General features: G+C 42.2%; 1 pseudogene; it reads left to right on the forward strand.

Moving 5' to 3' along the window:
- Positions 1 to 24,187, forward strand: part of LOC142098065 (E3 ubiquitin-protein ligase MARCHF7-like) — a 31,122-nt pseudogene extending 6,935 nt beyond the window's left edge.
- Positions 24,188 to 27,959: the final 3,772 nt, after the last annotated feature.

The following is a 27,959-nucleotide window of genomic DNA, read 5'->3' on the forward strand; positions in this document are numbered from 1 at the left end:
TTAACATTTTAACAGCTGCCGGAGCTCTGGCAGCTGTATGACAGGTCAGTGTAACAGTGATGTGTTTACAACTCACTGTTACAACACAGGAGAGTTTGCCAAACACAGGAGAGTTAGCTAAACTCGGGAGTGTTTACATCGCTCAAAATCGCCAGAGATGACCAGCGATTTTGAACATGAGTGTCAAAATCGCAGCTTGATACATTTCGAGTTTTTAAAAAAATCGCGGGTTGCCGCAATTTCAACACGCTGGCAAACTCGCAGTTTGATACATTTACCCCTATATGTTCTGGGATGATAGGTGTTGACAATCCTAACTCTCTTGTCCTAAGGACTCAGTCTGCGGACAAACTTCCCTCGGGACAGGTCGTCTGAGCAACTCCAGGAAATATCAGCGATGGCCATTGCACCTTCCTGGATGCAAAACCTGGAAAGATCTATACAAGGTCTGGTCAGAGTTTCTTCATCCCTGGAATTAGAGTCTTCAGACACTGACCTCCCTCTTATGGAAGATGGTGAACTTGTTGAAGACTCAGACACTGAGGAGTTTTCTGCATGGGAGGATGATACCACCAACAGGCAAGGAGTGGAGGACCTCATTCTAGCGGTAAGACAGGTGCTAGGCATCTCTAAGAAAAAACAGGTGACCTCTCAGGTATCCATGTTTAAAAGGAAAAAGAAACTATTTTTTTTCCATCCTCCCCACAATTGTCAGAGATTTGGCAAGAGGCCAGAATGAAACCTGTTTGTAAATATCTGTATCCCAGAAGGATTCGCCTCAATTATCAGTTTCCAGACTCTAAAGTGGTGTCATGGGAAAATCACAATTACACCACACCAGCGTGGATGCTGCCATTGCGCATTTAGCAAAATCCACCAATATTCCACTACCCAATGCTGCTAACTTAAAAGATGTCACTGATAGAAAATGTGAGGGCATTCTGAAATCCATATATTTAGCTTCAGGGTCTTCCCTCCGTCCCGTGATGGCAGCAGCATGGGTGATTAAAGCAGTGGAGAAGTGGGCCTCTTCCCTCAGTGATGGCCTTCAGTCGGGAGTTCCTAGAGCTGAACTGTCATCCTTGGCCGACCACATTAAGGAGGTGGCCGAATATTTGGGAGATGCAGTACTTGACGCAGGTCAGGGATTATCCTGGACTTCCTCCCTGGCAGTGGGGCTAGACACACACTGTGGTTGAGATCCTGGGAGGTGGATGCCGAATCCAAAAAGGCTTTGGAGGCATTATCATATGATGGCTCAGCATTATTCGGTCCACCCTTAGAAAATTTAATCTCTCAGGCCACTGGGGGACGAAGTGCGTTTCTGCAAGTGGTTGCTCCCAAAACAAAAGGTAGGCATTTTCACTCCTTTTGTTTTGCAGGCACCCCCACCAGAGGTCATTCCTCAGCACCTCGGAGAGAGGCGCAGCAAGGTAGCCAGGCTTGAACAGGGTGGCGCCCAAAGCCAACAGGCAAGCAATCTGCATGACTCCTTCCCCCCCTTCCGGAAGTACGGTGGTGAAGCCTGTCTGCTGATGTCCGGGACCAATGGTACAGTTCTACCACAGACGCCTGGGTAAAAGGAATAGTTTGCAGAGGTTATATCATAGATTTTTTGGAATCCCCATCCACAAGAATGAGCCAGGAGGGTGGCCTTTCTAAAAGCTAATCTCTCCCTGTTGGGGTTAGGGGTGATTGTACAGGTCCCAAAATAACAATGGAGGTTGGTGTTTTACTTACATCTCTTCCTGGTACAAAAACCAGAACTATTATACCTTCCCATTCTAAACATATAGTCCCTCAATGCTCCCTTGAGGGTTCCCAGTTTCCACATGCAATCAATTTGTTTGGTAATAAAGGAACCAAACAAGTTTTTAGCATCTTTGGACATCAAGGAAGCTTACTTTCATATACCAATATGGCAGGGACATCACAACCTCCTCAGGTTTGCGGTGGACCAATCTCATTTTCAATTCCAGGCTCTGCCCTTTGTTCCGGCAAAGGTGCCAAGATGTTTATGAAAGTCAAGGCAGTGATGGCTGCAGTCTTACATCAGCAAGGAGTAACAGTCCTTCCGTACTTGGACGATCTCCTGATCAATACAGATTTGGTGTCTCGGCTGAGTTCCCATCTGCATCTGACTGCACAGACCTTGCAGTCTCACTGCTGTATTGTAAACTTCAAAAAATCCAGTCTAGTGCACACTCAGCGCATGAATTTCCTGGGCCTTTTGTTTGACACCAGTTGCCAGAGGAAGAAAAATCCGAACCATGCAACAACAGGTAAAACCTCTGTTGTCCCCGAAGCGTGTATCCATCTTTCAGTGTATGAAGATGATGGGACGCATGGTGTTGTGCTTTGAGGTGGTGCAATTTGCGAGATTCCATTCCTGCCTCTTCCAGCAAGAGTTCCTTTCCAAGTGGAACAGCTCGAATCCCCATTTAGAAGCCCAGTTTCTTCACCTATCACCGAGAACCCGCCTTTCCTTTTTGCGATGGACGCGAGCAGGAAATCTCAATAAGGAAAGACCGTTTTCAGTATGGGATTGGACAATTGTGACTACGGATGCCAACCTGTCAAATTGGGGAGCGGTGACTTTGAATCTCCGACTGCAGGGCCTCTGTTCCACAGAAGAGAAGAAGTTGCCCATCAATGTACTAGAGTTAAGGGTGGTCTTCAAAGCGGTGGTCCAAGCACAGTCCTGATTGAAAAACAGATCCATTCGGATTCAATCTGACAATGCCACGGTGGTGGAATATATCAACCATTCGGGAGAGTGGTCCCTCCACCCGGAGGTTTTCTCACTGATTGTGCAAAGGTGGGGTCAACCGGAAGCCTCTTGGTTGAATTGGAAGGTCACCAAGTATTGTGCCAGGTCACGGGATCCCTAAGCGTACCTAGTAGATGCCATGGCGGTTCCTTGGAGGTTCTGGTTGGTTTACATTTTCCCCCCAATTTCGATGTTACCCCGGTATTGAAGAAGATCAGACACAAAGGAGTCAAGGTCATTCTTCTGGTATCCGGTTTGCCAAGAAGACCATGGTACATGGATATTCTCGCCATGACAAAGGACTTATTTTGGAAGCTTCCTCTCAGGAAAGATCTGCTCAGTCAGGATTTGTTTTTTCATCAGGACCTAGCACAGTTGGCTTTGATGGTGTGGAGGTTAAAACCTTAATTCTCTGACTTAACGGTCTCTCAGATAGGGTCATTCAAACAATGATAAAGACTAGAAAACCAACATCTTCCAGAAATAACCATTGTGTCTGAAAGACATATATAGGTTGCTGTGAGCAGAAAAGTGTGTCAACCTCTTCCTTCCGTTTAGCCACAGTATTAGCATTCCTTCAAGACGGGCTGGATAAGAGCTTGCGGCTGGCATCCCATTAGGTACAGTTGTTGGCCCTGTCAATTTATTTTCAAAGGCATCTGGCGCTGCTACCAGAGGTACAGACTTTTCTCCAGGGGGTCTTACATTTTCAGCTACCCTTTGTTCTTCTGTTGGCTCCTTTGGACCTAAACTTGATCCTAACTGCGTTACAGAAACCACAGTTTATGAACCGCTGGAATTTATTTCCTTCAAGCTTCTCACTTGGAAAGTTGCTTTTTTGTTGGTAATTTCTTCAGCAAGACGTGTTTCAGAGTTGGCAGCACTCTCCTGCAGAGCTCCCTTCTTGGTTTTTCATGACGACAGGGCTGACTTGAGGACTCTGCCTTCCTTTCAACCAAAAGCTATATCCAAATTTCATATAAACCAGAATATAGTTAGCCCGAGGTTGTCTAGAGTTTCTTCATCCAACAGTCAGTGCTCTCTGATGGAATTGGATGTGGTCAGAGCCTTACGGATCTATGTGGATCGCTCATCTTCAGTTTGCAAGACAGGCAGTCTCTTGATCCTGTATGATGCACAAAGCAAACTATAGCCAGATGGATAACAGCTATTATTAGGCAGGCCTATGTTTCTCAGGGGTCTCCAGTTCCTGGGGCATCACGGTTCACACTACTAGGTTGGTTTATACTTCCTGGGTGGTGGGGCACGGGGGCTCAGTCAAACAATTGCAAAGCCTTTGCTTTGAGCTGTAAACCCCCTTCACTCTGCCTTCATCACATTGTGGAGTCTGTGTGACTGCCAGACCAACTTCTTTGTTCAGATTTAAAAAAACACAACAAAAAAAACAAATTTTAACAGACCTCCAATCCAGTATTTGATGCAATTCATATGTCAAATAGCGGTCACTGCCCAACAAACAGCCCACTCATCTATATGAAAATGTCCAGGCGGACGCTGATACATAACATGCAACATTTATTAAATAATACCTTTTAAACAGCCTGTGTTACACTTAACGTGGCAGTCTTCAGCAGTGTGATATTAAGCGGACAGGTCCGTCATACAGGTGTCTGTAGTGCAATGCATAAACCACTCGTGCTGTAGTCAAGTGTTTATTTTGTGCCCTCGTACTGAATATAAAACTCGATCAAGGCACAAGAGAATTTTCCAAGATGACACAGCATTACTCCTCTAGGACCAACATTTGTGCATCTTCCATGTGCTGCTGGCTCGAGGTGTGTGAGCCCCTGAGGATGATGCAGAAGGAGCACTCTCTGTGTGCGCGGTGCCGCTGCAGGATTCAGACTACGCTCCCTGCTTCCTCCAGGCTTCTCTGAGGCTGTCTTCTTATTGGTTGGGGGTGGGTTCAGTCGCATCAGGGCTGGGCAGAGAGACACCAGCCCCCACTGTCTCTAGCTTGGGCAGTCTGGCACAGTGTGCAGGTGGTGAGAGTGGGCAGTGCTGGTTACTATTACACAGCAGAGATGATTAGTCTCCTGTGATACAAACACTTATTACACTGTCCCTGTTCCTCTTCAAAGGTGGGAGGGGTGCAACTTGGGAACTAGTTGTGCGATCTACCAGTTTACAGATGGCGATAAACAGCTAGATTGCAATCCACTGTTTGGCCACCTCTTAGTTAATGCACTGAGCGAGGGCCTTGTGAAGATGTCAATTTGTTTAACATTTGCCATGTCCTATTGGAATAGAAATTATTGCATTGACTGGCAGCTGGTACGAGTAATACAGCAAAGTACTTGCAAAAGATTCATCTTTCAGTATGGCAGGGGTGGGTGTATTGTTAGATCAGGAAGTCCAATGTTACAAATAATTTGTGTATGGGAGCTGTTTCAGAGTGGAATGCAAGTGCAAGCTTAATTTGCATCTGAAAAAGTCTCACGTATATATGACGTATTCAGAGTTGAAGATATGTCCACTTGACAAGACACGACCCTCAGATACGTATGTCCAACTTGCTAACATGTATAAAACCCTTTTTATTTTATATGTTGCGAACACAGTTACCATGAAGCATTTAAACTTGAATAAACTGAACTATACAGCCATCTAATAAGCAGAGAGGCGGATAGGCACATACACCTTACCACAAATTTTCCCGGTAGACCGGTGCCCTAATAAGGCCGCCTGAATCTAAGTTTAGGAAGGAATAGGAACTGGCGAGTGGGGGTGGAGGCAGGAACTGGAACAGGTAATTGTGGGCACATGGAGGGATAGAAACAGGTGAGTGGGAGAGCAGGGAGGAATAGGAACAGGTGAGTCGGAGAGCGGGAAGGAATAGGAACAGGTGAGTGGGAGAGCGAGGAGGATTAGGACCAGGTCAGTGGGAGAGCGGGGAGGAATAGGAACAGGTGAGTGGGAGAGCGGGGAGAAATAGGAACAGGTGAGTGGGAGAGCAGGGAGGATTAGGACCAGGTGAGTGGGAGAGCGGGGAGGAATAAGAACAGGTGAGTGGAAGAGCGAGGAGGATTAGGACCAGGTGAGTGGGAGAGCGGGGAGGAATAAGAACAGGTAAGTGGGAGAGCGGGGAGGATTAGGACCAGGTGAGTGGGAGAGCGGGGAGGAATAGGAACAGGTGAGTGGAAGAGCGGGGAGGATTAGGACCAGGTGAGTGGGAGAGCGGGGAGGAATAAGAACAGATGAGTGGGAGAGCGGGGAGGAATAGGAATAGGTGAGTGGGAGAGCGGGGAGGAATAGGAATAGGTGAGTGGGAGAATGGGGAGGAATAGGACCAGGTGAGTGGGAGAGCGAGGAGGAATAAGAACAGGTGAGTGGTAGAGCGGGGAGGAATAGGAATAGGTGAGTGGGAGAGCGGGGAGGAATAGGACCAGGTGAGTGGGAGAGCGGGGAGGAACAGGTGAATCAAAGTAAATCGTTTACCAGATAATTAAATTGTGTTTTAAAATCCCATAATGAACCACTCCATTCTGGGTTTACATAAAAGACTGAATTGTTTGATTTATCAGACTTTTTCTTCAACAATGGAATATTTTCTCTGCCAACTGTCCCTAATTTCCAGTCCTAGGTTTTAAATATCTGTCCCTGAAAATGTCCTTGTTTTTTAATATTAATCATTTGCACAATAACATCCCTATTCTCTGCATGTTGCATGATAGGAATTGTCTTATTTTTCATTATCTTAGGTTTAGAAGTTAATATGGATGGATATTAGTAATATGTTAGCAGATTCAGTGACATTGAGGAGATTGTACAGCTTTAAGGTCCACCAAGACACTTGTACAGGACGTGCCCCTACAAACTATTCTAAAATGTTTTCAACTATGACTGTACGTATGCAGATCTCCAAATATATTTAAATGTAAAATTTAGGTCAAAATAGGCCCAACCCTAACAATGATTGATATGTCTGAATCACACCTGCATAACAAACCACACCCCATTTCTGATAGACCACACCCTAACAATGATTGACATGCCTGAACCACACCTGCATAACAAACCACACTCCATGCTATTTTATCCTCTCTGTGTGTCATTGATTATTGTGGTGGCTGTGGAATAGAAAGTGTAGAATAATACCCCATTCATACTGCACCAAAATCCCGAGTTTTTGCCAGGGCGAGCTCAAACGACCCGGGTCTTGGTGCAGTATGAATGGTACAAGTCAAAAATCCCGGGTCTAAATACCCGGGTCTTCAACCCGGGATTTATCGAGGGGTAATTCCATGACGCAACCGCATCATTTGACAGCGGGGGGTGGGGCCACATGCCGCGATTCACCAGGAATCGCGGCATTTGGGATCTAATTCTGCCCACTTCACTAGGAAGTGGGGCACTTCCCAGTGAAGTGGGCAGAATTCGGGAGATTGCCACACTCGCCCGCGAGTCCGGGAGACTCTCGCAAAATGCAGGAGTCTCCCGGACATTTCGGGAGAGTTGGCAAGTATGATATAAATGGCATTCACTTGTGTTCAATGGCATATAGTCTGTGTCTGGGCGTGCTCAATGCACAAAATACAGCATGTATCTGCATTAGATTGCTTAGTGCATCAGGCCCTGTGTGTATAAACAAACTCAGTGTCTGTCACAGAGTGGTCTTTATACAAAGATCTATAAGAACATACTGCATGCCTCTATATCCTACTTCCCTGCATACACAAAGTGAAACATTGGAAGGTTGTCTATACCTACAGATCACACAGGTGCTAGATTCTAGAGTCAGTATGGCTGCGGTACAGGTGCCAATAGGATACAATGTATGTCCGCTTGTGGGGGGTCATTATATTTGTGGCCAGGACCTATTACTGTACCACTGAGAGCCGGCTGACAGGGAACTTTCTCCTTCCCAGACAGACTATAAACTACAAAAAGGCCATTAACAAATCATGTCTGTCATCTAAGCACAAGACTAACAGTAAACTTACCATTTTGCCTATTTTTCTTTGGAATATCTGAAATAAAAAAAATATATCAAAGTTAATTTATTTCATCACAATTTATCAATTTCAGGAGGAATTATCACTTCCTTAAGTGAAGATTTAAAAACAAACAAAAAAAAAACTACCCCAACACAATTGTTTAGCAGCCCTCCAAATATCTAAAGTAAAGATATAAAATCACATACAGGACTCTGGTGGGTCACATTAGAATTGTAAGTGACACATTGTGTACGGAACATTCTATACAACCATTAAGCACGGCACCAACCAAATATGACCCCTGGATAGTACAGCTTCTGCAAGATAGCAGCAGCAGTCCAGCAATGTTCTATAATGTAATCTCCACACTCACCATCCCTACACTTCGCACACTATGGGCTCATGTAGGAAAGACATACATAAGAAAATGCACTTATGTCTGTAAAGTCGGCATTTTGTGAACAACTCCAGGAGAGTACTATGCACGGATATGCAAGTGTCAGTGTAATGCCACGTCTGCATTGCATACTATTTGTTCACAACCTAATACTGTAATAAAAACATGTTTTAATAAATAATTATATTGTATATAAATTGGGTAATGTGGTCAGATACAGAGAATGTCTTTTTAATAAAAGCAAAAGTCGCATTATTCATATTTAAAAAAAAACAAAAAACGTTAAATAAATCATTTTAATATACCTTTTAAAATTAATGTGAATATTCTTTCCTGCAGCAGTCCACATGGTAATGTTAACAGGTGGCTGTGACTTTATATAAAGTAGCCGCAACACTGTTTTCATTTGTATCAGCTGGAGAGGTCAATTAGAAATTTGCTGATAGTCATCATTATGACCATACCTCCAACTCCCAATCCTATCTGCGTCTATGTCCAATTGAGTCGCGATTACATGAACGCATCCTTAGTGTACTCTACCTACCCTTTGCCTGGCCCATCTCTCCACTGTACTGCCTTTTCAGTCATAAGGTGTTGCAAATCGAAGCTAAGCAAACATCTTCATATGGATGTATGCATACGTTGTTGTTTTCTTAGTGTGAAAATGCGCATCTTAAGAAAAAATAAAAACGAACATATGTCCAACTCTAACTGAGCCCCAGTGTCTGCTGGGAACACTGTGCTAAATGGCCAGGGACCAATTAGTGATACATTACCAACGCTGTACATCCCGGCTGTCAATGGTGCAGGTGGGAGCGCTATTTTGCACAGATGATATGAATATCATATGGAACACTAAATACACCATGGTTGTGACCTTTGTGAGGGCAGTAGTTAGGTCACAGTTGCTGCCTATTCCATATTGAAATCATTCCACATACACTGTGTAAGTGTACTGGTCATGCAAGAATGATTCTCATACACATGTACAAATATCCATCCATTCGTATATACATACATAATGTTTTACACAATACTGCGGATTCAGCAAAGTTATCACAGTCAGTGATGTCCCACAGTCCACTCAGCGTATTCCTTTTCACGCAGGTATTTAAGTTCTCATTGGCTATTTGCCCTGGTCTCCAGTTTGAGAATGTCACTTCAGACTTGTCGAATCATTTGAGAGAGTCATCTGTCAGTAAAGATACAAGGTGGTTTTATTCCATGTAGTTTATATCTTTTCCAGGTTATGCTGGATCCATAACTAGATTGCAATAACATAAGAGATTTGTTTGCAGAATTCCAAACACCAATATAAAAGGATTGAAAATAAATAATAAAATAATTTGAATATTTTTTAATAAAATGTTTTAGGAGTATATTGGTCATAAATACCAATGTTTTGCGTGAATATAATCCTACCATCGCTATCATAGAACATGCCCAGCAAGATCTCTTTGGGGCCTTTCCATTGTGTTTGAAACATTTTCAGCAGGAATGCGTTCTCCTCCTGGGTATTGATGCTTATAATGTCTGTACCAATATCTAAGAGACAAGAATGCATCAAGCAAATAAGTATATATAATAAAAGCAATAGCTCAACGCCAAGAGAAATATTCACAGTGAGCCCAGACCTGAGCAAGGATCTCTAATGTAATTATGTTACCATTTGTGGTCCATGAGCTGGATTTCTAAAAGGAGAAAGTAGATACATTTCTATTGCTATTCTTAATATTATATTTAGATATTTATTTACAATGCTCTGTGGTTCAGGCGCTGTTCAGTGGACAGCATAGGAATGGATTGAGGTTTTTATAATTTTTTTAGATTTATTATAGTCTTTATCAGTCACTTATTGTATCCAGTAATGGAGGAAGGGTTCTGGATAGTGGTGCATGAGTACGGATGGGCATCACTGATCATCAACATTTATTTATATAGCCCCAGCAAATTCTGCAGCGCTTTACAATTGGAAATAAACACAATAATAAAGCAATACTGGGTAATACAGACAGAGAGGTATGAGGGCCCTGCTCGCAAGCTTACAATCCGTGGATTGCACTGATCACTACATTGTAAAAAGGCACAGACTGAGACGGACACAATGATTGGGAGACAAGACGTATAAGGGTGGGAGGGGCTTAGAGTGGCGCATGACGTGTGGTGCAATAATTTTGTTTGAGAGAATAAACATTTAGCATGCACAGTATAGAAAAATACTCTACATACAATCCCAATGCTCGCCATATTCAGTTCTGTGCCAACAATCATTACTGGCCATAGGCCAGTAATATTATTACTTGATCCATTCCATTTTGTTAGTAATAACTAGAGATGGGCGAGTCCAGTTCTCCGAAAAAAACCCGAGCCCACCCGAACTTTGGGTATCCGAGTACCGAGCTGAGCAGCTCGGTACTCTCCCGCCCCTTCCGAATCCAAAGCGAGGCCGAACGTCATCGTGACGTCGTCTGATCTCGGGGCTCGGTTCTCGCGATACTTCAACTTTATAAATACACGCCTCCACAGCAATCAATCGCCATTTGACAGAGGGAGAGAGCAGGGTGTAGTCATAGGCTGATTAGAGCAGGGACAGAGAATACAATATTGTTCTTGCAATTGCTCTAACCAAAATCGCTAGTGCAGAGAAGAGATTAGAGGTTTATTATTTTTTCTTAATATTTGGCATGCCACAGCGCTTTTGGGGTGTCCCCCATAATTGTGCATAAATATTTCTGGCTGTCAAAAGTCATATCTGTCAGCAGTATCTACCAACTAATTTTTAGCACTCCTCAGTGCTTTTTGGGTGTCCTCCCTAATTGTGCATTAATATTTCTGGCTGTCAAAAGTCATATCTGTCAGCAGTATCTACCAAATAATTTTTAGCACTCCTCAGTGCTTTTGGGGTGTCCTCCCTAATTGTGCATTAATATTTCTGGCTGTCAAAAGTCATATCTGTCAGCAGTATCTACTAAATAATTTTTAGCACTCCTCAAAGCTTTTGGGGTGTCCTCCCTAATTGTGCATTAATATTTCTGGCTGTCAAAAATCATATCTGTCAGCAGTATCTACTAAATAATTTTTAGCACTCCTCAGTGCTTTTGGGGTGTCCTACCTAATTGTGCATTAATATTTCTGGCTGTCAAAAGTCATATCTGTCAGCAGTATCTACTAAATAATTTTTAGCACTCCTCAGTGCTTTTGGGGTGTCCTCCCCAATTGTGCATTAATATTTCTGGCTGTCAAAAGTCATATCTGTCAGCAGTATCTACCAAATAATTTTTAGCACTCCTCAGTGGTTTGCGCTCAGAATGGATTCAAAGCAGTCCACATATGATCAAAATGAGCAACCAGGTTCTGTCACCAGTCCTGATGTTAGTGTTCCCAGTACGTCATCTGGCCAAGGCGATGTCAAACAACAGAGTGTTTCCAAATTAGTGCAAAAAACAAAAACCAAAAAAAATTTTAATGTATTGAAGCGAAAAAGAAGTGTAACTGAGCAAAAGTTAAGTGACGATAAAAAAAAATTGCAAGCATGCCATTCTACACACGCAGTGGCAAAGAGAGAATGAGGCCTTCACCTTTGGCTATTAGTGGCAGATCCCAAAAACTTACCCAGCCTACAATTGGTGCACAACTACTGTTACGCGTCAAAGCCGAGCTGCAAGATAACAGTGAGGAATTACAGGAGAATATTTGCTCTGATTCACAAATGACAACAATCCCTGTGGAGAGTCCATCCAACAGTGGGATGTCTAATCGTGAGCATTCTGCTGATGTGTGCCTTAATAGCCCGAGTGTAGCCGGTGATACCCAAATTGAGGATGCCACTTTGGAATTAGAAGAGGATGAGGGGGAGATTTGTGTAGGCGACGAGGGCACTAATGAGGATGTTGATGAGGATGAGGTTGTTTGTGTAAGTCCTGCACCAGTGGCAGCAGTTCTGGCACGTGACAAGAAAAGTGTAGGGTGTAATATACATTCAAAGACGATGGCTGCATTGCCAATATGCATAGATGGAGAGGAAGACAATCTGTTTTGTGTGTAGAATAAATGAAGGCCTACCAACGAAGAATTAAACTGTTTTTTTGGATGATTTATTACCTCAACAATTAGATTACTTGTCTCTAAAACAGTTGGAGCACTAAATTGGGTTAATTTAGACCCAAAAACATGGATTTTCCAAAAAAATAGCAAAACAAAACCAAACAAAACCAAAACTAAAACCAAAACACGCAATGGCGGTTTTGCAAAACCAAAACCAAAACCAAAACACAACAGTAATCCAGATCCAAAACAGAATCCAAAACCAAAACACGGGGGTCAGTGACCATCTCTAGTAATAACTACCACATTATTTAATATTAGTTTGCCAAGTAATTAGCCAAACAGCATCCAACATGTAAAATAATATGTATGAGATATAATATGCCAAGCAATATACACATGATATAATATACTCAATAAAATGTAAGATGCCCAGTACTGTACTCAGAAAGAAGCCTCGGATGTGCCCAAGAGGATGCCCCATGATATCCACAGCTGTCACCTCAGCTAAGACCTGCCTCTTTCTTCTGCTCAGTATCTCTGGTTCAGGTCAACCCAGTGTAACACAGGGAAGCTATTCCACCAGGGCCTCTATCACAAACTAGTCCATTCTGGTGGCTAGTGTAGAGCAGATCTGAACCCTATCACGTACTGTGCAAGTAACAGAGTAGGGAATGGTGAGCAGCACTGGCTGTTCCCTGCTCTGTTTATTGCTAGATGGAAAGAGCCACTAGCAGCTGTGTGACACTGGTCTCCTGAAAGGAACAAACACACAGAGAGATCCCCCAGCACACTGCTATAGCCAGCAACAGATCTGCCATTTCTACTGTAGATAAAAATGCAAAAGTCTTAGTTGCACACATTTGCAAATGTATGTTAAAGCCACCCGCCAATCCACGGCACTTTTGCTAATAGGGTGGTCCTAACTCTAAACAATGAGAGTCCCATATATTTGGGCCATACATATGTGTTTATAAATTGAGAGCTAACTTACCAAAGAGGTACCCCAGAAGCCTCCAAATAGCAATCCAATGTCAGCACTCACCCTCAGCTACTGACACCAACATGCCTCTCAGACACTGTGCTTGATCCAAGGTTTAAGACCTACATTGAGTCTTTACTTGTAAATGAGCGAGATGTTAACTTTTGCAAGGAGCTATTGCTCAGCAAGTTGGCCGCTGAACTGGGCCTCGGCTTGACGACGTGTCCTCCTTCACTTTCTCAAGCTGCTGCTGCTTGTAAAAAATTTAATTTCCCAAAAAGAAGCAGGGAAGACTCAGGGGGCAGAACAGAACAATTTAACATCTGGGCTGGTTTGAAGGATTTTTCAAAAAAATGTGTCACCTTGCCCATAACTCCATCCAATACGAGTATAAACATGCAAAGGATGGTGGAGGATTATTTTCAAGAGGTAATGGATATGGAAATGTCATAGAGTCCCTTTCCTTACTGGGAGGAAAAGCAGGCCATTTGGAAACCCATGTAGAAACTTGCTTTGCAATACCTAAGCTGCCCATCCTCCAGTGTGTACTCTGAACGAGTATATAGTACAGCCGGGAACTTAGTCAGTGATCGCCGTAGAAGGTTACTTCCCAAAAATGTGGAGAAAATGATGTTTATAAAAATGAACTACATCTTCCACGAGGAAGGCCTTCACCATCCAAGACATCCAAGCACTGACTGTTCTCTAATGGCGGATTTAAGCGGCGATGAATTGATAGTCTGTGATGATGACGTACACACTGATGAGGGTGAGGAAGAAGATCCAGATGATGACGATAACATCTTTTTAAAACTTTCTATTTAAGTCTAGGGTGCAATCTACCCCCAAAGAGGAAAAGGACTTGAGGCATTTCCATATCACGTACCGTCTTGAAAGGCTGCTGAATGGCCAATTTATCCTTAAGGGTAGGGTGTCATACACACAGTGACCCCAAAATGGCTTTCTCCATTTCAATTAATATTGTACAGTCTATAACGGCTGAATTTTTTTGTATTTTCCACAAGTGGAGGGGGGCCTATAGAGACAGAAACCAAACTAGCTTTTTCCATTTCAATTAATATTGTACAGTCTATAACGGCTGAATTTTTTTGTATTTTCCACAAGTGGAGGGGGGCCTAGAGAGACAGAAAGCAAACTGCCTTTTTCCATTTCTTTACATATTTAACTATAAGTGTAGGGTGTAATATACATCCAAAGACGATGGCTGCATTGCCAATATGCATAGATAGAGAGGAAGACAATTTGTTTTGTGTGTGTAGAATTAATGAAGGCCTACCTACCAGGAATTAAACTGTTTTTTTGATCATTTATTAGCTTTATAATTAGATTACTTATCCAAGAAACAGGTGGAGCACTAAATTTCATTATTTTAGCCCCAAAAACATTGATTTTGCAACAACCAAACAAAACCAAAACCAAAACCAAAACACGCAATGGCGGTTTTGCAAAACCAAAACCAAAACCAAAACACGACGGTAATCCAGATCCAAAACCGAATACAAAACCAAAACACAGGGGTCAGTGACCATCTCTAGTCTAAATAGTTGCATAACCACCCATAGGGACAGGAGCTGAGCGTCCTGCTTATAATTCCTGACAAGAACATTAAATTTTTATCATGTCTACGAATAGCTGAAATCATGCAATGAATAGTTCTGTAGATCAAGTTTACCTTTGTACATTCAATAAAATTTTCCAGGTCTTTCCCTTCTGTGTCCAGGCTTGTACACCTTGGGGAGTGGCACAAGTTACCAGCTTCTGTTTCACTGTATAAATTGTGGTTCTTGTTACCTAGGACTCCAACCCATTGCGGCCTTCAAGTAGAGATTGGACTCTTAGAGACAGAGATTGCCTTGAGCATTCCTGGAAGACGCCTTCACCCACTTATCAGCGCAGCTCAGGAACATATGAGCGCCCTATATCTGGGAGCTTCTTGGCAAACAGGAGCAGGATTGTAAGTATTCTACTAGGATCACTTCAATTCTAATGAATCCAGTAAATGCTAAACATGGATTAAAAACAAACTTAACATTATAAAATAGTTTAATAATCACTGTGAAATCTTTGGAATCCACACAAGAAATGTTTATTTAAAAAATAGTGCAGCGCTTACTGGCTGTCTAATGTGTTTTCTCTAGTGTGTTTTATATACCCATTTATCATCTATTTGTTGTCTCTTGTCCTGTATCCTGCCTCTGCAAGTGAACTGATGTAACCTTACATTCAGGAGCACACTGGATGATGTCACAATGCACTGACTACAACAATGCTGGCTGGGCTAGCTGCTCGATCATAGTTCACACAGCTAGAGGTGTTCATGCAGCAGCCATTTATTTTCTATGTAAAATTTAACTTTTTCTAAAGACACATATTCACAGTTTATCTATCTTCTCCAGTCCACCTCATCATCGTCTTCTCAACCATATTGGTAAGATCCATTGGAGAGATCTCAAAGCACTTATTCTGGATTGCAGAGTCAGCAACAAGATTGGAATTCCAAGAGGCCAAAGCTGTCTTATTCTGGTTGTACTCCTCTGCCTGGTGTAAAAAGTACCAGTTCCAGCTGCAGTGCTACTACAGGTATGCTGACCCCTTCCCGCTTGTTCCTCCCTAGATCTAAAATTCACTTCTGGGTCTGGTGTAGAGAACTTTGGACTTGGTTGTGATGGAAGGTACATCTTCCTTAGCCAAACATTAGTCCATTGACTAATGTTTGGCTAGAACTCCCTATTACTTGACTACTACTCTTAACCCCAATGTGCAGAAGATGTTTGTGTAGCCTTTAAATAAGAATAAACGCCATGTTCCGGATCATGCGGTGAAAACTAAGATGACCCTACCAAATTATGCCACTGTTTGGAAAGTCCCTGGTTAGGTATGTGTAGATATTACTGTGCTTGACGAGACTACGAGAATATATGTTAATGAGAGTTTTATGTATCTTGACAAGGGGCCTGGAAGTATGTGGGTCAGCCCAAAGCTCCAATCCTTTTTTTTCTATATGTTCCAGTGAAATGTGGGGAACTTGTTCAAGGACTTCTCTTCCACTTCTGTTATGGAAAAATACAAGGACAAAGTCATATCAGAATATACTGATTTATTTTAATACACACAGTACAGACCATTAAAATAAAAATGAGCAATGGCTATTAATTATACACCTTTTATAGCCTAAAACTACAATATAATTATGTTGATAACTGCGTCATATAGGCTTTTTTTTTTTTACCAATAATATCACCCCATCGCCTATAGCAAAATAGGCCTTACCACAACCTCACTTTTCTCCCATCATGGGGGATACATTTTATTAGATAAGTTGAGATATAATACCATATCATATGTCAGCATATTAAGTATTGAGTAACTTCTGCCAAATAAAAAATTTGATTTATTAACTAATATACTATTAACCCTTATGTATCTTAAGTATAACATGTTTAACTTCCATTTTTATCTGCATTGTTAAACAATGACTCTAGGGTCAGGAAGTAAGTTTATTATATATTTCCATGAAGTGGTTAATTGTTAACTGTTGGATTTCTCTTGATCAACACAATTAATAACTCTAGGCCCATAAGGATTGATAGAGCAGCTAGAGTATAATATTTGGCTAAGATGGAGGTGTGATTGTATGAATTGTGAAATGCACAATTCAGTTTTTAGGATGGCTGAGGTATGTCCTAAACTGGATACTATAGGGAAATATTTTATTTTCCTTTCACTGACATCACTAGTCAAAGATAGCGATAGTTTTCAGTTTAAGCTACTCGGCAGGGGCATAACTGGAGAACTAATATGTTAATGGAACTTTTACAGGTTTCTAACATTCTGGAGATCTAGTGTGTACTTTACATATTGACATGGAAAAGCCTGATCTCCATAATCTACTAACACTTAATTGCTGTCTCCAGATGCATCAAGAAGGTATGGGCGGTTTCCTAGGACCTCTTCAGTGATGTTTCATTCTGATCTGACAATGGAGCATGAGAGAGAAAGGAGAACTGACTCCTCTATACATGGAATTCTAGATTATGAACATGGAAATAGTGATAATACACCTTTATGTAAGTATTTTGAATGATATGTAATATATTCTTGCAAAGTTTGTGTACACGTACATTTATGTTTTTGTTTTAAATTGTTGTAATAAAAATAGATCCCACATCATTCTTGATTTCTATCTCACAGATAATATTAGATTTTCTTTCACTCAACAATTCCCCTTCAAATGGCACCAAAATAAGATAAAATATTTAGGTATTTACATATCTAAACAATATAGTCTGCTTTTTCAAGCTAACTACCCAATACTACTATCTCAAATTAAATCTGATTTAGAGACCTGGAGTAAAAATCTCATCTCCTGGATAGGACGTATTAATTCAGTTAAAATGAACATTTTGCCCAGATTACTATATAGTTTTCAAGCCCTTCCCATATGCATCCCCCCTTATGTTTTCAACCTACAGAGATCAACGCGGGATGGTGGTTTTGGGGGTCCGCAATTTTAAAAACTATTTCTTGGCAACGCAACTTTGAAAAAGAACGATGTTTACTATCTTAATGATATCACAAAAGATACTTCTTTTCCCTCATTCGAAGACCTAAAAACTAAGTTCAATATCCCCAACACTTTTTTTCCCCAATATTTACAACTAAGAAATTTTCACTCCACCACAAAATTATCTTTAACAATCAGGCTGTTTGACCTCTTTTGAGTCACTTTTCCTCCGGCGGTTTTCTACCAATGGCCTTATATCTTTGCTATACGGGGAGATGAGGGTCCCTGACTCAGACACCCAAGATTCCCATGAGCGAGCCTGGGCGGAGGATCTGGGAGATCCCTTAGATAGAGAGGATTGGGATGAAATAAAATCCAACACGGCCTCTAGCTCAGTCTGTGTGAAAGTGAAAGAAAACGCCTATAAGCTTCTTTATGGTACTTGGTCCCAACCAAATTACAAAAAATATATCCGGACTCATCCAACTCATGTTGGAGAGGATGTTCATTGAAAGGGTCCTTCCTCCATATCTGGTGGCAATGCCTCAAGCTTGTCCCATTTTGGTTGGAACTACGGAACTTTGCATCTCAGATTCTACAGGTTGACATCCCAATCTCTCCCAGATTTTTCCTTCTCCCACTTGGAATTCATCCGCTACCAAACACCAAAAGAAAATGTTCCGTCACATAGTTTCTGCTGCATTGTGTCAAATTGCCACTAATTGGAAACAACCCCCTGCGCCTACTATGCAGGCAATTATTAATAGGGTTTGGCACTCATTCAAAATGAAGTGTATGACATGCATATTGCGTAATACTTCTAATTCATTTAATAAAGTCTGGGTGCCGTGGATATAATTTTTTCAAATTCAAACTCCTTTTGTCCTATGATTTCTCTACAACAATCCACTTGATATCCCTTCTTAACCCTTTACCTCTTTCCCCCCTACCTCTACCTTCCCTCTTCGATCTTTTACCCTGCTTTCTCCTTCTTTTCTTCTATTGGTGGCTTGCTGCACCACCCCCTATTCTATCCTGCCCACCTTCTGCAGACTAACTTCTCTTTTCTGTTTCTTCTTCTTTCTATCTTCAAAGTAAAATTTGGTCAATGCCTTGATTCGTCTCTTTATGATATATACTGAATGTATTAGTCCCTGAATACGCATAACTTGACTGTATCATAACATGTCTTGGACTGATGCTTATTGTTGACCCTTGCAAAAATAAAATCTTTAAAAAAAAAAAAATAGATCCCACATCACCATAGCTGTGAGCCAGTCAGCGGTGACTCCTGGTCAATTGATGGGGTGTAATGACATGAATATTCAGTCCACAGAATGTGTGCACAGATTTCTGTATCTTACCCCCACCATCACACATCTTCAGTCTGTCTGCTTCCATTGCAGAAGTCTTTCACCAGGCTCTTGACTGTGGGTCAAGTGGACCTTTTGGCTATCTAGGGTGAGAAGGGGCTTCACACTGCTGTGCCCCATCACTGATCCTCCTGTCAGTCACTAGTGTCCTAAGCAGGGAGGATTGAGTTACACTGTCTGACCCCCTTCATGTTTATCTTCCTAAATCAAGGCTGCCTAATCCTCTGTGGTGATACTTCTGAAAGATTTTTCGTCTCTTAAGCACAAAAATACTTTGGTCTTGAACATTCAATGGCTGCCTGAAGCTACGGCAGTCTGCTCTGTCAGGATCCTAACATCCCCATATTGGGAGTCCATGTGCAGTTCTCAGCTTTTCTTTCCAGGAAGCTTGGCAGTTTTGGCTACTCTTCAGGTCTTCATAAGTCATGGCAGCTGTTCTGTGTTGGCTTTTGGTTGTCTAAGCAATATCCACTTGTCTCCAGTTGACAGTCAAGCTCCTGCACTTGCATGGCTAGATTATTAAAAGGGCAAAGTCATCACGGAGGCCCAGGACAAGTGTAGAGGTTTATGGGATCAGTTTTCTAAGTCATAAGTCATTGATGCATCTTTCCTGGAAAATTATCTTCTATAGAAAATGCAGCTATTAGCTGTGCTTAAAGTGGTCACATGTAGTACAATAAGCACAGCATAATCAGTTTAACACTATTAAACAAACATTAATTCACTGAATATATATATATATATTTTATCCTTGCCATGCTGCTGGTAAACTATGGGGACTATGAACAACACTTGTTCTGTGGAGTAACGCAGCATAACTGCAGTAACAACTTGTGTTTAACATGATGACTTAATGAAGGAAGCCATTGGGATATCCTGTCTTAAAGGTCTCTAAGTAGTGCATGTTGGTTCAACTTTCCCAGTCAGAGAAACCTTCCTTTTGTACCAGTCCCATTGGTAACTGGTTACTATACATATTATCTCTTGGGATTTTGCGATTGTAACACAATTGTGGTGACATTGCACCTTTCACATCATGACTCTGCTTTATATAAATTTCCCTTACTCTAAAAAGTGTTAAAATAGAAGCTGTTCTTGTCCTAGGACAGCAATGCATTTGTGGCCACGGAGTCTTACTATAGCTAGCTGGCTTCCCAGGGCCGGTGATAGGGTCATTGGCGCCCTAGGCGCACTGTCAAAATCGGCGCCGTGACACTGTCGGGCCATGATGATGATGTCACGCCCGACTGTCAGTGAGTGGAGGAGAGGAGACGGAGCAGAGAGGCGGCAGTGTTGATCAATAACCCCTTCCCCCCTCCCCGTGGATTTATCTGAATGCTGTGGGATGGCCGTGGAAGGTATGGTCAGCGGTCGCCGCACAGTTTTAAAGTAATTTTATTTCTAAGGCGCCCTCCAGAGCCTGGCGCCCTAGGCAAGTCCCTAACCTTGCCTAATGGGAGCGCCGGGCCTGTGGCTCCCAATAGAACAGTATCTCATGCCTCTGTGGTCGGCTTATTTCAGGGTTTCTTTTTCAGTGTAAGGTCAGGGGATGGATGTGTATGAATAGATCCTCAGAAATCTTGTAATAACCTTCTGCACATAATATAAATTCACTGCATGTATGTCCTGTATCTGATTACATGCTAATGTTCCCAAATCTATTTTACTGCTCAACTTTATGTGAAGTACATAAAATGCGATAAGTAACACGCTCCCTCTTTATACAAGCTGTGAATTTGAACTTATTGTGACACACCCATAATATGTATCACTTTCTGTGCAGGTTTATACCTCCTGTTTGCCAGAGATATTTAATATAGTTGCCCTTTCGTTCCATAAATGACATGTAGAACTGCAAGCATTTAATGCTGTAGCCTAGGTGAAAAGGAGTTGAGTCAAAATACACCCCAGTATATTGCTCACACTACTCCTTTTTGACCCAAACAAGTGTGTCCTCTGGCTTGCCTTGTTTATTACTTGCCAGGGATCAGATGAGAAGCTGGTACATATTTTACTAGGTTATCATTGCAGCAATTCTTTGAGGTTCTCCTTTACCCTAAAACACAACCCTCTTATGTAGTCGGGAATGAAGGTGGTTAGGCTAAACCCTTTGTTCTCATGGGTAGACTCAGTTGCCAATAAGGATGCCCTCTGCAATTCCTTTTGTCTAAGGTATTTTTGGCCTGTACCTTAATCAGAAACTGTTTCCTTCTGTGTCCGCATCCCAGACACACAGGATTCGAAAGCTTTGTGTTTTTTTGTGCATTTGGGTCACTTTAATGAGTCGTTGCCCAAAAAGTCTAATCCAATGTGCCTGCCACTTGTTTTGCGTTTAACCAATTGATTTTTGTCATATGCGATGTGGATGATCCAGGGATTATTTACATCGGGTGCTCTGTTTCTTCCCACTTTCAAAAACATACTAGTAGGCTAATTGGCTGCTGACAAAATTAACCCAATGAGGCGGAGACTGATGTGGGACAAATATTTTCTGTATAGCGCTGTGGAATTGGTGTCGCTATATAAATGATGATGAAATGTTGATATCAGTTGTGGCCATCTACATTTGAGGCTAAACTTGATGGGTCCTCTTGTTTGTGTTAAGTTGTAGGAACTGTCAGTGTTTAGCAATGTTTTTGAGCTGGCACATGGTCTGTACCTCAATATGTTTTGTGCTATGTTCACCACTTGGCCAGCACAACAAGCATGGTCGTAGGGTTCATTACCTGTTTACCATATACATTTTGTATGTGTTTAGCATTTAAGTTTCTAGTTTACCTGGTCATCTGGACCTGACCAATCTTAAACCTTCCTGTTGTTAGCATTTGTTTCGAATTTGTATGCTAAAGTTCTGCTTGTAACTTAATATACTTAACTGTAAAATATTTTTTTAAAATGCAGATCTTCAGGACAGAGTTTCTTCATGTGCACAGGGCGCACGACCAAAAGAAAACTCTCTAAGCACAGTTCAACTTAACACATCTATCAACCACCAGTTGCCTTCTCAGGGTTCCTCATTCAGAGATTCAAGCAGGAGTTTAATACCAGTAGCTTCTACAGATTTGCGTTCTCCACAAACGGACAACTCATTAGACTTTTGCCGTGCTACAAGTAGAAATGAAGCGGCTACAAGGATAACATCAGGAATAATATCGCCTGTTCAGCAAAGACCTGCTAGTGACAATACAACCAATACTGAAGGCAGACTTACAAGGCATTTACTGTCTCGCCTTGCATCTAGCATGTCTTCTACCTTTTTCTCCAGGCGATCCAGCCAGGATTCCATAAATGGAAGGTCACCAGATGCAGAAGAAGCACACTCAAGTCTATGTAATGCTTCTCCTCAGCCAAGCCCTGCCACACCTGGTAACATGTATACACCAGAAAATAGGCCTTCTGAACAATCTCGGGGATTTACATTTTTTAGGAGGCGGAGAAGGGGTCTGTCAACATTGTCTCCATATCAAAGTAATGAATCAGAAGCTGAAAGCTACAGGTCAGAAGATTCTGAAATGAGGACTCCGGCATCAGGGTTGCCTTCATCTCTTAGGAATAGGTGGACACCTCTCTTTTCTAGGAGAAGACGGGAGGGAAGACATGAAACTGCCAGAGCATCATCTACCTCTGACTCAGGTAGGATACACAGTCCTTTAAGGAGGACAACTCAAAACTCAACATTAGGTGAAGCACAAACTGTTCCTCAACTAGCTGCAGCTGATGCCAACTTTACACCATTGTCTGCAGACTCCCCTAGTGGCGCTGCAAATACTGCTTCTATAGCAGATGCCATCTTCAGCAGGAGAAATTCAGGAATTTCAGACATGCTTTCCAGCTCCTTCTTACACTTCTCAGTGCCGGCTGCTCTAGGGAACTCCTTATCGAATAATGTCATGTCTCGTACACTACCAGACTAAAGGCAAGAGCCTAACACACTAGTGTAAAATGTCAAAAACACTATTTGAGAGCTTAATGTATTTATCTGATTAGGTCCTGGTGGTGGGGTGGTTTATGTATGTGTTTGCATAAATATTGGCAAGTTGTGTATTACAACATAGATAGATTTGATTTTTTTTTTTAGCCTCCATCTGAAGGACTGGGAAGAGGAGGAAGGTGACTTGTGTAAATTCTGCCTGACTGGAATGTCCACTCCAACAGATCCCTTTCTTGAGCCATGTAAATGCTCTGGTAGTCTGCAATATATACACCAAGACTGTATGAAGAAATGGTTACATACTAAGATCAGTTCTGGTAAGTGCTGGATTGTTGCCTCTGACTTGCTTGCATACACTAAAATCTGGAATTGATCCCCCCCAAAATAAAGATATTGATAGTTTTATGTCTTCTGTATTGTCCAAAATATATTCTACCCATATGCCCCTTTCTTAAGTAAGACACTGAACAATTGTCAGATGTGGTTTCTAAATGGCTTGGAAAAACTAAACTGTTTCTTCTGATTTAATCTAAATGTCTACTTCTGAGCAATAAATCATTCAGATTAGCATGTGCCATACTGTACCATATGTTCTATCTAATGTAAAACTGTCATGGCCGACTTCTCAGCCAAGCTGCCTTCAAGATCCAGACTCCAGATGACATCTATTTATCTTAAATGATAAAAGCTTAAGCCCCAATGTTGGGTCTGTCACAAATGTTAGGCATGGCCAGTTCCTAACACAAGCCAGTCCAGGGCTGAGAGTGTGGGAGTTGAAGGACTTGGTGGCTGTGGACTAGGTTTGCTAGAAGTCCTGTGTTTCTTACAAATGTGGCCTGCTTGGATGTAAAGTGTAAATCTGGTTCATTCCTCTGCATTCACTGAAATTGCCAATTTAGTATAGAATATTAGAAGGAGGAAATTAGCCTGGTCAAAATTGCTTGACTAATGAGCAGTATGCTCTTTAGCCCAGGTTATTACTGACAAATAACGTGTGAGTGACTATCTGGTTTTTGTTTGATCTATTTCAGGTTCTAGTCTAGAAACTATAACTACATGCGAATTGTGTAAGGAGAAGCTGGAGCTGAACCTGGAGGATTTTGACATTAAAAAACTTTACCGGGCGCCCGCAAATGAGAGTTTAAGTAACTCCTGGATGCAACGCTGCCTTGTCCTCATCAGGAGAATGTTCAATAGACGTCATTGAACATATTAGATAAGGAAAAAATAAAAGTTCTTTTTATGCTCTTAATTAGTCAGTTTTGTTTGTTTTTTTTAAACTTTTCATTCACCTCCTTTAAATTTTTGTCTGGTAATGACTTTCCATGTTCTCAGAGTGATACATAAAATAGGCTGCAAATGGTATTATGTAATGTGTCGGAGAGCAGCCTCTGCTATCTTCCAGATCTGACAACTTATCAAATAATCAAACCGGCAAACAGTAGTTTACTGTAATGGACACCCAGGATTCCAGCCTAAATCTTGCGCTCACCGATCCCTTAGTTTAAAATTAACTCGTGCCTTCCCCAAAACAGGCGCACACTCCCACACCTCTTCCCAACTGCCACCATGTATGTATAAGGCTCATAACAAACCTCTGACTTAATTACCCAATTGCACACACTCTGCGCTCTGATAGGTAAGAGTTTACATTCCCCACATTGGAATTTAAAGGGTTAACACAGCCATGCAGTCAACCTCTTCTAAACAGGCAGGGAATTTGTTTAGAGCAATAAGGACAGTACTTAAATTTAACATATAAAATAGGTACAATGCCTACAGGTTATAAAAACAATTAATAAAAGATTATATATCTATAAGCAAAACATGTAAAATAAAAGGATAGTTTGAGTATAAACTTGCATACGAGTTGTATAATCTGCCCCAAGGGAAATTGGCTTGGAAAATGGACAGCTTGTCAATGTTGATTTCCCAAAAGTTTGACCATATTTTCTAAGTGGTTTCCTTTTTTTTTTATAACTCAAATTTTTATTCAAACAAACTGGGTGACAGCCAGCATACAAATAGATAACAGAGACATAATACAAGAAAAAAACTAAATAGAAAAAAAAAGGCAATCACTGTCACAGTAAATATTAGTAATTGCTGTTCCTAGCAACATGTGGCAGAAAAACTGAAAACCGTAATGACACAGACAATGTCCTTATTATTATAAAGGGAAGTGGGTGGGCGGGAGGGGGGGGGGGTCGTCTGTGCTGGTAAGAAAAAACAGGACGGTGTCTCAGACCTCAGGAGGAGTAGCTTTATCAAAGGGATTATCATAAACAGAAGTATCTGATACGAACGAGTCAACCTACACGAGGGGAGGTATAGGGGACATCAATGGTGTAACCAAGGGGCCCAGATTTAATAAAACTTATCGTCTTTATCGCGGAGGTGGAAAGTGATTTTTTCCATGCTAGCAATGAACCAGACATAGGACTTTAGAGAAGAGATGCGGGGAGGTGCAGCACTTTTCCAGGATTTGGCTATCAGGCACCTAGCGGCCGCCAAAACGTGCAAAGCCAATTTTGCAGAGGGGATATCAGCATCTTGTATAGGGTAGCAAAGGAGGAAGGACCAAGGATCCTTCTGGATAGCAAATTGAAGAAGGGAGGAAAGGAGAGAAGCTACTCTATCCCAGAAGGAGGAGATGACAGGGCAAGACCACCAGATGTGAAAGAAGGTACCCCTATGGCCGCAATCCCGCCAACAGGCCGGGGAGGTTGTTGGGTACATTTTAACTAGTCTGTCGGGCGTAAGGTACCATCTGTAGAGAATCTTGTATGCATTCTCCTTAATTAGAGTGGAGATAGAACTAGAGCTACATTCGATCTGATGGTCTCCCAGCAGTCCTCCTCCGGGGGGGACACAAATCTCTCTCCCACTCTCTCTCGTGGCTACTCCCGGAGACCAACAATTTGTCTAGAAGCAGATTATAGATTGAGGAGATCATGCCTCTCCGAAGCGGTGAGGAGAGACAGAGGGACTCAAAGGAGGATATCAATGGAGGTGAGTTGCCCGACAGGAGAGAGAGAACGAAATGCCTGATTTGAAAGTATTGGTAGAATGGCGGGTTTAGTGTGTGAAATTTGGAGCGGAGAGCATCAAAGGTTATAATACCTCCTTGATCTAGGAGGTCCCCGGCAAATCGAATACCCGCGCCGTTCCATGATAGAAAGAAGGACTGAATTCCACCTGGGGGAAGGCAGGGTTGAGCCATAATGGCATGATATTCAATGAAGTTGAGGACACAGAGAGATGGTTTTTACAGGTCTCCCAGGTCCGGGCAGCAAAAAGAAGGGTAGGGAATCTCTTGATCCGTACAAGCCTAGACTGCTTAGGCAGGCCCCAGATACTAGATAGGTTTGGTAGGGAGAAGTAAGCTGCTTCTATATCCGCCCATGCGTGAGAGGCCGGAGGAGCAAAGGAGGTGACAATGGAACTGAGGTGGGCTGCCCAGCAATATGCTTTCAGATCCGGAAAGCCCCTACCTCCGCATTTTGTAGGTTTCTTAAGCTGGGTTAGTCGGACCCTGGGAGCCCTACCCCGCCAGACAATTTTAACTAAGTGTCGCTGCATAGCAATTAATTCAGAGATGAGGACCCTAATGGGGAGTGTCTGGAATAGATAGAGAAGTGGGGGGAGAACAGACATTTTAACGGCGATGATCCTGCCCAGCCACTAGATAATTAGGGGTCTCCAGGAGAAGATGTCAGATTTAAGTTTGAGGAATAGAGCCGGGTAATTCTCCTGGTTAGAGGGACTCATAGGTGGTGTGGTTTCCTTTTTTAAAGACACTTTCCACCTTTTCCCTTCTACTGGTATGTTGTCTCTAGGGGAGGCCTGTGACAGTTTTACAACCACAATTTATATCTTCCCTGTTTAATCTCCAATGCTAAAATGTAACACTTTCCTGGGGAGTGTCACACAGACCCATTCTTATGATTGGTAAATTTGTATTGGATTTATTAATCTACAGATACCAAACAAAGGTTAAGTGTATTAGTTGAGTTAATACTCATTTTCTGTCATTCCCTGCAAGACATAGCATTATTACGTATGGTATGCCCTTCCTCATCCTATTGTCACATTTCAATGCAGAAAATCACAGCTAAGAAGCCTGGAATATGGTGAAATACACAATATTTCTCATGCACATACAGTTAGGGGACACTGCTCACCATGGGGTATAGAGGGAGCTGTGTGGAGTTAGGCACTAAAAAGACCTATTTGGCCTGCTCCTTTCCCCTTTATGCCCCCTCTCACCAGAGAGATCCGTTTTTATTTTAGTGCCACTGGAGTAGGCACGTATTGCTTTCACTTAGATTTTATTTTATTTAATTTTTTTTTTTCTGACTGCAGTGTTCGAGAACACTGCAGCAGGGAGGGAGAGCGCAGACAGAGCTTAAAGCCATAGTTTCCCCTCCAACTTACACTGAACACTAAAATAGGCTGCCGGGCAGAAGTGATCACTCGGTCACTTAGACAGTGACCAGGGACACAAACGCTGGACCAGGACAGGATGTCAGACCGCACCAGGAGCCTCGGCAGCAGCTCCAGGTGGGTTGAGATGGAGCTGACGGCAGACTCTGCCTACACCTGCGCACCACAGCAATGTTGAGGACAGACAGCAGGGGATGCCAGGTACCAAGTTGTGGGGAGTTCACTGGCAGGGAGCTCTGGGCATACAGCTCCAGCCAGTTTTTCTGTGACTGATACAGGCGCCGTGTTGTGAACGGGAAGAGGTGTTTTTAGTGGGGGGTGACACTCCTTCCTGGGCTTTTCTCACAGCAACAGCCATTTCACACTGCTCACAGCCACTGCGGTGCCTGTCACAGTTGTCCTGAGGGAAAAACTTTTCAATTCTTAGGCTAAGTGAATTTCTATATCATACTTTTTGCCTGCAATTGATTGTATGTAATATTTTCCGATATAGGTATAGTATTTATATAGCGGGCACTACCTCATACACACAC

The sequence above is a fragment of the Mixophyes fleayi genome, chromosome 7 (assembly GCF_038048845.1).
Source record: "Mixophyes fleayi isolate aMixFle1 chromosome 7, aMixFle1.hap1, whole genome shotgun sequence".
NCBI classification, from domain to species: domain Eukaryota; kingdom Metazoa; phylum Chordata; class Amphibia; order Anura; family Limnodynastidae; genus Mixophyes; species Mixophyes fleayi.